Here is a 12,049-nt window from a genome sequence, read left to right on the forward strand (position 1 = left end):
AACACTTCTGCAGAAGTAGTACCCAAAAGTTTTGAAAAATTTAATGAAAACTTTAAACATGTTGATCCAAAAAGCCCTAAAAAAGAAATATTAAGAAAACTACACGAAAGCTTAAAACCAGTTATAAAGAGGAAATCTGTGATGGGTAATTTTAGGTGTCAGCTTGACTGGGCCACAGGGTACCCACGTTAATATTACTTCTGGATGTGTCTGTGGGGATGTTTCCAAATGAAATTAGCATTTGAATCAGTGGACTCAGGAGATTGCCCTCACCAAAGGGCAGTGGTGGGGGTCTCTGTTGCAGGCCTGAATAGCAAAAAGCAGGGCAAGGATGATTCCCTTCTCACCTGCCTGCATGAGCAGAGACATTGATCTTCTCCTGTCCTTGGTCTGGGACTTACACCATCAGCAGTTCCCCTGATTCTCTAGCCTTCAGACTCAGACTAGAATTACATCACCAGCCTTCTGGGGTCTCCAGCTTGCAGATGGAAAATCATAGAACTTCTCAACCTCCATAATCACATGAGACAATTCCTCAAAATATATATGCATTATTCCTCTCATAGATATAAAACATATATAAATATACATAAATTTTATATATTTTTTTCCTGTTCCTCTGGAGAACCCTAATACAAAATCGTGAAAGCACCCAGACAAAAATAGACACATTATATACAGAAAAACAAAAATAAGAATGATGGTAGATTTTGCATCCAAAAAATGGAAGTAGAACATCTTTAAAATATGAAAAGAAGAAAACCGCCAAACTAGAATTCTATAGCAAGCAAAAATGTCTTCCAAAACAAAATCCTTCAAGAAGAAAGAAAATGATACTAAACAGAAAAATGGGTCTAAACAAGCAAATGAAGAGAACAGAAAATAACAAACGTGAACAAATATAAGGATAATATTAAAAAAAAGTGAGTTTTTTAGCCTTCTGCTAGTAAAATCTCTCGCCCTGTAATATTACAAAGATCCAAGCAGAACTTAAGATTTTCCCCACTTCATCTTAACATAGGGGATGGGCAAAAAGAGGCTTTCCTAGAGATGACTGTTTCTCTCATCTGAAGTGACCTACTGTAGTACAGCAACCAGGTCTTTCTCAGTTGCTTGAACAATGAGCCAGCTGATACCATCCCTCCTCTTTTCCAGCCAAAGAGGCTATGCCTGAACTCTGATTCCCATATTCCCATGTCTCCTCCCTGGAGAGAGGAATTCAACTTCCTATGAACCCTCCAAAGCACCTAGGTATTGGGTTGCAAGATTTCCCAGACCATTTATATAAAGGGCTGGCTTCCAAATCCAGACTTCCTGGTGACCCAGTGGTCTGTTTGTATACCTCCTAACAAGGTTGCTCTCACAGTTGCCCTATAAGAAGGCAAAGTGACAGGAAAGTGGACACTCTCCATGCTAATGCAAATCTAATGTTTCTACTAGATGGCCTAGGCTCCAGTATTACCTCCATGGAATAAAGAGAATGCAGGTACCACGTGCCTCTTCCCTTCTTATCGTCCTTGATTTGTAGGCTTCTCCCAGTCAAGCCTGTACCTTAACCCTGTAGGACATGGTGGACGTCTTCCCAAGCAAGCCCTGATACATGACACATGTGGTGACTGTGATGGGACTCAATTTGCACCAAAATTATTATGTCTTTTGTACCGAAGATGATTTACAGTAATCATATCAATCGCCACTCATCTTAGGTGACTTGGTGCACAAAAAGGAGAACCCCCCCATGTTCTCTAACAAAGATCTTTCAAAGTGCCAAGCAGGCAAAAGTTTTCACAACAGAGGGAGGAAATGAAGTCTAAAAACGTTTTATGCTTTCCTAACATTACCATTGTTATAAATTATAGGAATCATTTCATAAGAATAGAACATTCTCAGCCTAACTGTACTGTGCTTTCCTAGTGACAGTTTTAAAATGTGTGCATTCCCAGAAGGAAGCACAGTCATGCTACAAATGACAGGAGGCAGGCTTGCCAAGTCACTGCTAGGATGAGCTAAAACAGGGGTGCTTAATTCAATTTCATAGCCCTAACAATCAGTGGACATTTCTCTCAGACTCTGGGATTAGGCTGACGCAAAGTTATTTTAAGGTGTTATGGGTTTTCTTCTTTGTTTCTGTGTTTTATAGACATTTTTGTGAGCATACAGGAGAGACTATGTCAATAGACCTTAAGCTGTATATTATATTATTTATTTATTTATTTAAACAGATTGCATGGTTTTCTGCAGAAGTGGTACCTATTGTTTGTCTATTTATTTATTTATTCGGCTGCACCAGGTCTTAGTTGCAGCAGGCGGGCTCCTTAGTTGCGGCTCACAGGCTCCTTGGTTGCAGCATGTGGGCTCCTTAGTTGTGGCATGTGAACTCCTAGTTGCAGCATGCATGTGGGATCTAGCTCCCCGATCAGGGATCAAACCCGGGCTCCCTATATTGGGAGCTCAGAGTCTTATCCACTGTGCAACCAGGGAAGTCCCAATCTGTATATTATTTTAAATGCGACATCTTTAAACTAACCTTGGGTCTTGATTCTCTTCTTCTGTCTTGAGTTCTTTCCCAGGATGTTCTCATGGTCCTTTATGTAAATCTATTCTTGTTGGCTCTATCTCACCAGTTCATTAGAAGTGGAGATTTATGTGAAAGAACTTTGATAACTGCAAAATACAAATAGATTATCACTCCCATATTTCCCCTGCTGTGAGTAAATAACTATGTTCTAATCATCCCTCAAGTAAGAGAGATTTGTTCCCTGTAGTCTGAGATTATAGGACTATTACTTAGTGTCATCTTACCACAAATAAATTCACACATTGATTATTAAAGTTGCAAAACTATTTTATCACAGGATACTATAGGAGGGATCAATTCTTAATATCACCTGAAGAAAACAAGAAAGTGATGGCAGAGAAGTAACAGGTGTACCTGTGAAAAATGATTTTTGAATCATGAATATTAACAAATCAGTGGGTCACGAAATCAGTTATTTGGTTATGATCATCATTTTTAAATATAAAACAGTATAAATAGGAAGAATAGAAAAATAAAACTGCATTGCTCATAGTAACAGTAAGTACGAGTGTGTGTTTGCATGGGCTATGTGTACTGGGTCCATCTAATGCTTATTTCTGTTGGTGGGTGATAGGCAAAAGCCAATTGCTTAAAATGTGATTTCAGTTTGGGTTCTCTTTCTGCTTCTTCCTTGAATCCCGATGTGGTTACAAAAATTGAATACTTTACAAATACTTCTCTAATCTCTAAAAAAATATTTATTGAATTTCCTAAAAGATGATTTGTAACAACCTAATTTACTATTTTGAATGGCTGCATATTACTTCCTAGTATGGATGTAGGATTGTTTGTTCACCTATTTGGGTAGTTTGCCTTTTCCAGTTTTGTGATTAACAGTCCTGCTAAAAACATCCTAAACATGCCCTTAACTACTGTGATTTTATTTCTTTGGCCTAGATCCCCATAAGTGGGAGTGTTCTTCACAGGGTTTACAAAATGACACCTGAAGTCATTTCGTAACATCCGTATATTTTGTTTTAGACTTCCTGTACTTCTGGCTTCACATTTATGAATCTTTGCTGAAATGACTTATTACCTTTTCTTTAGAATCTGGGTGTCCCAGTCTGGGTTCTTGGTTACAAACAAAAGAATCAACTTGGGTAATAAATCAGTAAGATCCAGTTGGAAAGTACATCTGTCACTAACACAACTAAGAGAAAGCTGGAATACGAGACTCAGAACATGGGAAGAATGCATCCAAGTCTCACCATGGTACAGGTTTGTGAGGAGGCATCTGATACCATACTATCCATCAAAGTTAATATTCAACACTGAGGCTTAAAACTCTTTAACTGTCTATGAGTCTATGTCCCTCCATAAAGATTTCAAAGCCAAAGTAGAGAAGCAACTTGCATGAGCCTAGGACACAGGCCACCTCACTAGCTTCTAGGGATCAGTCCCACTCAGTTCTCCATAAAGTAAGCAAAATGAGCCTCCTACACATTTTCTGATGCCTTTCAGATGTTTTAGAGTTCACAGCTTGTACTACTCAAGATCCATTTTTACAAACTTCTTTACATATTTCCCATTCCAAAACAAAAATTTTAATGACACATTTCAACTTTCCTGGTGTAGTCACAAAAGGGCTCCTCTCCTCCCAAAGCCTCATTAGTTACTTCATCTAGATTATAATTATCCTCCCTATAGTTTTTCACTGTTTTATCTGGACATTCCACAACCAGTGAACTAAATTGTAAATTTTACCGCAACCAACTCCCTTAAATTAGAATAGGAAAAGAAAATGACCAAAAACAAAAATAAAAAAAATTTGAGGGGCTTCCCTGGTGGTACAGTGGTTGAGAATCTGCCTGCCAATGCAGGGGACACGGGTTCGAGCCCTGGTCCAGGAAGATCCCACATGCCACGGAGCAACTAAGCCCGTGAGCCACAACTACTGAACCCCACGCACCTAGAGTCCGTGCTCCACAACAAAGAGAAGCCACCGCAGTGAGAAGCCTGCGCACTGCAACAAAGAGCAGCCCCCGCTCGCCGCAACTAGAGAAAGTCTGTGCGCAGCAATGAAGACACAAAAATAAATAAATTTATTTATTTATTTTGAAGCCAAAAATAAATAAATTTATTTAAAAAAAAATTGACAACTAGTTCAACTAACTAAAAATATTCAGAACACAATGAAGAAGAAAATATAGGCAGAGGCCACAATCTTTGATTCTGCGACTGGCTGTGTGACTGTAACCAGTATTTATGATTCTCCTCCTCCACTATGCACTCTATACTCTCACTGTCTTAAAACAGTGCCTCTGCTAATCAAGATCTTATTTAGTTATATATCGCAAATTTTTATTCCAAAGGGAAGAGAACTTTTATCGATTATCTTCACTGTGATAATAACTCCCAAATCTCAGAACCTTGTAAGAACAAACATGTATTTCTCATCAAGTTACATGAAAGTTGCCAGTCACCTGTGGGTTGGCTCCAGGTTGAACATCTGCTCCATGTCTCTTCTTACTCATGGACCTAGGCTGAAGGAGGAATCATCCGGCCCTTTCCTGATCCATTCACTCTTCTCTCTCTTCAATCCACCAACACTACGCTCCCCAGTCTCCAACTAAGTTTTCACCCTCATCTCTCAAATGAAACAGCTCTTGTTAAGCAGGGACAGGGCTGGGGTGAGATAAGTGAGGCAATAAAACTTTGTACCTTGTGTTGGGCACAAAATTCAAGAGGCAATAAAAACTCATCTATGCAGCTTCCCTGGTGGCGCAGTGGTTGAGAGTCCGCCTGCCGATGAAGGGGACACGGGTTCGTGCCACGGTCCGGGAAGATCCCGCATGCCGTGCAGCAGCTGGGCCCGTGAGCCATGGCCGCTGAACCTGCGCGTCCCGAGCCTGTGCTCCGCAACGGGAAAGACCACAACAGTGAGAGACCCGCGTACCACAAAAAAAAAACACTCATCTATGAAGATGAATAATTTTCAAGCAATATTTTAGAAGTCAAAATTAATGCCAAAGGTCACAATGAACTCATCATTAAATAAAGACAAGCTCAATATTTTTGATGTTTCCTTTTGCCTCAGACTCCAATATGGCTCAGCATGGTACTATTACCAGTTCTGTCATTATTTAAACTTTGAATATTGCATTCATTGTGAATTTTGCATTAATTTTTAAAAATATTGTATTAAGGTATCATTTAATTGAGTTAAAATACTGAGATTTTTGGCAACCAAGGCAAGTACCTCACTTGGCTTACCCTAGTCCTGGCCCTGTAATTAAGATCACCAGTGACACCGATATTGCTGAAGCCAGTGACTCAACTTTCAGCTCTCTTCTTACTTGACCTGCGAGCAGCATTTCACATGGCCGATCACTATCTTCTTTAAATAAATCCTCTATGTAGCTTCCAGGACACAGTTCTCTCAGATCTCCTCCTAGCTCACTGGGCACGCCTTCTTTGTGTCCTTTGCTAATTCCTACACATTCTTTTAACACTGGAGGGCCCGGGTTTCTGTTCTCAGACGTTTCTCTTCATTTTTTTCTACACACTCCCTAGGGTAGCTAATTGAGTTCCATAGCTTTAAAAAATGCTTTTAATTTAAAAATTCAAATTTATATATTCGCTTGGTCCATTCCAGCTGCTATAACAAAATTCCATAGACTGGGTGGCTTATAAACAACATAATTTTATTTCTCACAGTTCCAGAGGCTGGGAAATCTTAGATAAGGATGTCAGCTTGGCAGGGTTCTGGTGAAGGCCCTCAATCAGGTTGCAGATGGCTGACTTCTCACTGTGTCATCACATGGTGGAAGGGGCTAGAAAGTCCCCTAGTGTCCCTTTTATAAGAGCACTAATCCCAATAACAAGAGCTCTACCCTCATAACCTAAGCACCTCCCAGAGGTCCTACCTCCTAACACCATCACTTTGGAGGTTATGGTTTTAACATATGAATTGGGGGCACAAGCATTAGGACCACAGCACCCTGAAGTACAAACTAGCACATCCAACTGCCTTTTGGTCACCATCTTATTCCCTGGCTTGTTTGCTCTCAGATTTATTCCGTGCCTTCTCTTGTTTCCTTCCATTCTGGCTTCCAGACCATTTCAGCCAGTGGATTGCACTGACAAAAGCCTAGAGGGCAAGAGTAAAATGAAAGCCAGGTTATTTCTATCCCCTCACTCTGTTTTCTGTGGGATCTCAAGCAACAAGTGTTACTCTTCCGTTGCCTCTGCTCCAGCTGGATCCTGAATCCACTGGGTAACTCCCATCTTGGCTCTATATCCATGATGGCTCCAACTTTTTCCCAGTTTTACTGAGAAATAATTGACATATATCACTGTACAGGTTTAAGGTATACAGCATGATGGTTTGATATATATATAATGTAAAATGATTACTACAATAGATTCAGTTAACATCCATCTTTTCATACAGATACAATAGAAAAAAGAGAAAAAAGGAAAAAAAATCACCTTGTCATAAGAATTCATAGGATTTACTCTCTTAACAACTTTCCTATATCTTATATTTTTTGACTCTGGAAATGCCACCTCCTTTAGTGGTTCCTCCAGCCCAAAGAGTGGTAGCCATTTCCTGCTGTGGCTAATCTCAGATCAAAAACCTTGATTCTTCTCCATCTTTTATAACACAGATTTAAGCCATCAACAAAATTATCTGGCTTTACTCTAAAAATGCATCCAGAGTGTGATTACTTCTCACTATCTCCCACTACTACCAACCTGCTCTAAGACACAGTCACCTCTCACCTTAACCATTGCAATTTTAGTCACCTAATTGCATCCTCTTTTCCACCTAATGTATTCATTTTACATCAGCCACGATGGTCCTTTTAAAATATAATTTGGATCATGTCTCACTTCTGCATAAAATTATCTGTTTCCCAACTCACTCAAAGATGGCCTGCAATGCCCACTATGATCTGCTGCCTCTATCCCTAGCCCCACCTCATTCACTATGTATCAGCTACTCTGATCACCTTGAAATTCAGGCTACTGCTTTTATAGTCCTTGCATTTCCTCTTCCTTATACTTGGAACTTTTCTCCCCAGATATTTTCATGATGTGTTTCTTCTCTTCCATCAGGCTTCTTTTGGTATAGTACAACCTAACACCCAATATTAAGTTACAGTGCCCTATCCTCTAACCTCTCCTATTTTCCTTGACTTTATTTTGTTTTTCTGTATAGCATTCATCAGAATTTGATGTGTGATGTATTTAGATGCTAATTTGTTTAATATCAGTCTCTCCCCTCTATGATCTCAAGAGGACAGGAACTTGTTTTTTCTTTCACTGCTATATTTTTAGCATTTAGAAAGATGACTGACACAGAACAGGCACTCAATAGCCAGTTTTGAATGAATGAATGAATAACATGCACATGTTATACCATCACATTTAAGATAACTTCTTTCCAGGTCCAACCAGCAAAATGTAATCAATATAGTGAAACTGTGTGTTGATTGAACCCTGGGTCAAATTTTGAAGATGTAATGATAGCTTTTAGAAGTCCTGTTATCTTTTCCTTAATGGAATAAAAGGAATAAGAAAAAAATCATTTTTCAAATAAATAATTGCATACCAGGTGTCAGGGTACATTGATTTGCTCCAGTAAGGAGATCACATTTGAAACAGCAGCTGTGATTGAAGTAACCACCTGTCATTTTCTAGAACTCATCTATCTTCAGCACTAGCCATATTTTAAAGATAAATGAGGATGGGGTAGAAATCAACTGTGCACATCTTTTAAGTATTTGATTGTGGCACTAACATCTGCTCTTCCTCAGTGATGCACTATTGCTTGGGTCAAAACTGTTTATCAGCTAACTCACCATAAATGCCTATACTGACTGGCAGTCTGCAGTAGCACTGTGAATCCCTAGAAATTAGTGCCCACTCACAGGCATTGTCAATTAATGATAAATATGGCACAGTTTTGATAGCAAGTGGAAACCGGATGATTTAGAGAATCCTAGAATGAAGATTCACACTATGTGTTTGTTTTTCCTGAAAAGTGCTTTAAACTTCCTTTATAGATACTGGGTCATTGGATTGATTCATCTGACAATTAGGAAAAGGGGTGTACATTCTCTAAAATGTGATTCATCAGGCTTCAGTTCAAATCAAGCAGGGTCTTAGTGGACTTCCCTGCTACCTAATATGGGATGCAGTTAAGCCATTCTGACACTACACTAACTTTGTTGCCCACATTGTCAGTGATAGTAAAGAGAGGCTCCTTGGCCTCTGCTTCCCCAGAATCCAACTATCCTTACTGCAATCAAGGCAACAGTTTCACCTCCAGTATCTCACTGTGTGCCCAATCTACTGAGAACAACCTCTAAAGCCCCTTTCCAAAGTAATGGCATTTTTCTCACAACTTTATTTTTCAAGGTCTTGGTAAATAAAGTATATTCTGGTAAATAAAGTATATTTACCAAGCATATTCTTGGTAAATAAACTATGACATTAGGTCATATTAGATAAATTCACCCCATTACTTTAGTCTCCTGAAGTCTTTGAACGTCTTCTCCATTATAACCAAGAAATTTCTGGCATCTCTCTTTCATTAAATTTGGGCCATCATTAAGTACAGGTTTCAATCTGTATTTGAAAGCTGAGCAAGCAAACAATTAAGATCATTCTCAGAGTAGAAATGAGGAAAGTTGTCTTAGTAAGGGATCTCCCACAGATCAAAAACTTATCATATCTTTAGGCAAAAAGAGAACAACTTTTTTAAAAGGGGAGGAAAGGCTTGCACTGGTTGGCATGAATGATTCAGCAGAATTGACAATTTAAGCTTTGCCAAGTGCTTCACATCATCTTAGATACTGTTGTCCCAATTCTCAGTTTCCAGACTTTCCTAGAAGAAATATCATGGACCAGAAAATCGACTGACATACTAATTTAGTAACTAAAATTAGGATCAAATTATATATTTGGCTCCTAACTCAACCCTATGGCTTCAAAAGGTTAGTGAATCTTTGGCAAAGTCATAGAACATCAATGCCTTGAGCTGAGAATCTAGGCACTTAAACTTGTCATTCTACTTCTCTGACCTGTCCAGTACTGTTAGAAAAAGCCATCCCACCTCACAGTCCTTGATTTCTTTATACCTCTCCTATTTTTATAAGGCAAGAGACATTGGATTTTCCAAAGATTTGCCTTCAAAAAATATTTTATTATAATCGACCACATGTCAAAATTTAAATAACTGTATCACTACTACATACAATGAATTTCCAGATTATTTTTCCAGAATCTTAAGAAGATTTTCACTGCCTTTAGTCCCTACTCTATCAGATTCCTCCTATTTCCACTCCTATGAACAATTTCTATATTCTTAGTTATCAACAACAGGATCCTATTCTGGGGAGTGGGCAAGATGGCAGAGTAGGAAGACCCTAAGTTCACCTCTTCTCATGGGCACAAAAAAATTACAATTTACAGAGCAGCTAATCAATGAGAAAGAGCTGAAGACTAGCAGAAAAACATTTCCACCACTAAAAATATAAAGAAGGGACCACAATGAGATGGGTAGGAGGGGCAGAGACACAGTATAGTCAAGACCCACACCCCAGGGTAGGTGATCCACAAATGGAAGGACAGTCATAACTGCAGAGGTTCTCCCCAAGGAGCAAGGGGTCTGAGCCCCACATGAGGCTCCCCAGTCCATGGGCCCTGCACCAGGAAGACAAGTTTCTTGAATGTCTGGCTCTCAGGGCCAATGGGGCTTGCGTATGAGAGAATCAAAGAGCAACAGGAAACAAAGACTCCACTCTCAAAGGGCACATGCAAAATGTCACACATTCTAAGAGGTAATAATTTAAAAGGAGCCTGGGTCAGACCCACTTGCTCATCTTGAAGAGCCTCTCAGAGAGGGAGGAAGCCAGTGGGACTCCCCCTGAAGATATAGATGCTGGCAGCAGCCATTTCAGGTAGGTTGTTCTATCATGAGGACATTGGTGCTGGCAAGCGTCATTTTGGAATCATCTCTCTAGCTTATTAGTGCTGGGACCCTGCCCTACCCACCAGCTGTCTAGCACCAGTCTAAGACCCCATAGGCAGAGCAGCCAGTGCTGTGGGGATGCAGCAACACCCACCATCAGGCTAGACCAGCACCAGGACTCACAAGACCCCAGCTGTGCCCAGAGGGGAGTGTGCTACTGGGTCCTATAGGACAACTCCTACATAAAGCCACTTCTCCAAGATGGAGAAATGTAACCAAACTACCAAATACATACAAATAGACACAGAGAATTAGGTAAAATGAGGTGACAAAGGAATACATATCAAACAAAAGAACAAGATAAAACCCCAGAATAACTAAGCAAATTGGAAATAGGCTACCTACCCAATACAGAAATCAAGGTAATGATCTTAAAGATGTTCAATGAACTTAGGAGAAGAAGGGTTGAATACAGTGAGAAGCTTAATAAAGAGTTAGGGGACTTCCCTTGTGGTGCAGTGGTTAAGAATCCACCTGCCAATGCAGGGAACACGGGTTCGAGCCCTGGTCCGGGAAGATCCCACAGGCCGCAGAGCAACTAAGCCCGTACTCCACAACTACTGAGCTCACTTACCTAGGGCCTGTGCTCCACAACAAGAGAGGCCACTGCAATGAGAAGCCCGCACACTGCAAGAAAGGGTAGCTCCCGCTCGCCGCAACTAGAGAAAGCCCGCAGGCAGCAATGAAGATCAATCGGAGCCAAAAAGTAATTAATTAATTAATTTTTAAAAAAGAGAAAATATGAGGAGGAACCAAACAGCTGAATAATGCAATAACTAAATAAAAAAATACACTAGAAGAATTCAGCAGTAGTTTAGATGATACAGGAATGGTTAAGTGAACTGGAAGACAGAGTAGTGGAAATCAACCAAGCTGAAGAGAAAAAAAAAAAAAAAGATTTAAAAATGAGGACAGTTTAAGAGAAGAGAGAGAGAAAGGGGCAGAGAACATTTTTGAAGATATAATGGCTGAAAACTTTCCTAAAGTGGAAAAGAAAATAGATATCCAGGTCCAGGAAAACAGCAACCCAAATAAGTCCACATCAAGACACATTGTAATTAAAATGGCAAAAAATTAAAGATAAAGAGAGAATATTAAAGGCAGCAAGAGAAGAGCAACCAGTTACACACAAGAGAACACCCATAAGACTGTCAGGTCACTTTTCAGCAGAAACTTTGCTGACCAGAAGAGAGTGGCACAATATAATTAAAGTGATAAAAGGAAAAAAAGCCACAAATAAGAATACTCTACCCAAAAATGGTATCATTCAGAACTGAAGGAGAGATAAAGACTTGTACAGACAAGTAAAAGCTAAAAGAGTTCAGCACCACTAAACCAGCTTTACAAGAAATATTAAACAGACTTCTGTAAGTAAAAAGAAAAGGCTATAACTAGAAATATGAAAATTACAAAATGAAAAATCTCATTAGTAAAAGCAAATATACAGTAAAGGTAATAGATCAACCACTTATAAACCTAGTACGAAGATT

This window comes from Aethalodelphis obliquidens, unplaced genomic scaffold (genome assembly GCF_003676395.1).
Source record: "Aethalodelphis obliquidens isolate GAN/ISIS:26980383/991018 unplaced genomic scaffold, ASM367639v1 scaffold1, whole genome shotgun sequence".
NCBI classification, from domain to species: domain Eukaryota; kingdom Metazoa; phylum Chordata; class Mammalia; order Artiodactyla; family Delphinidae; genus Aethalodelphis; species Aethalodelphis obliquidens.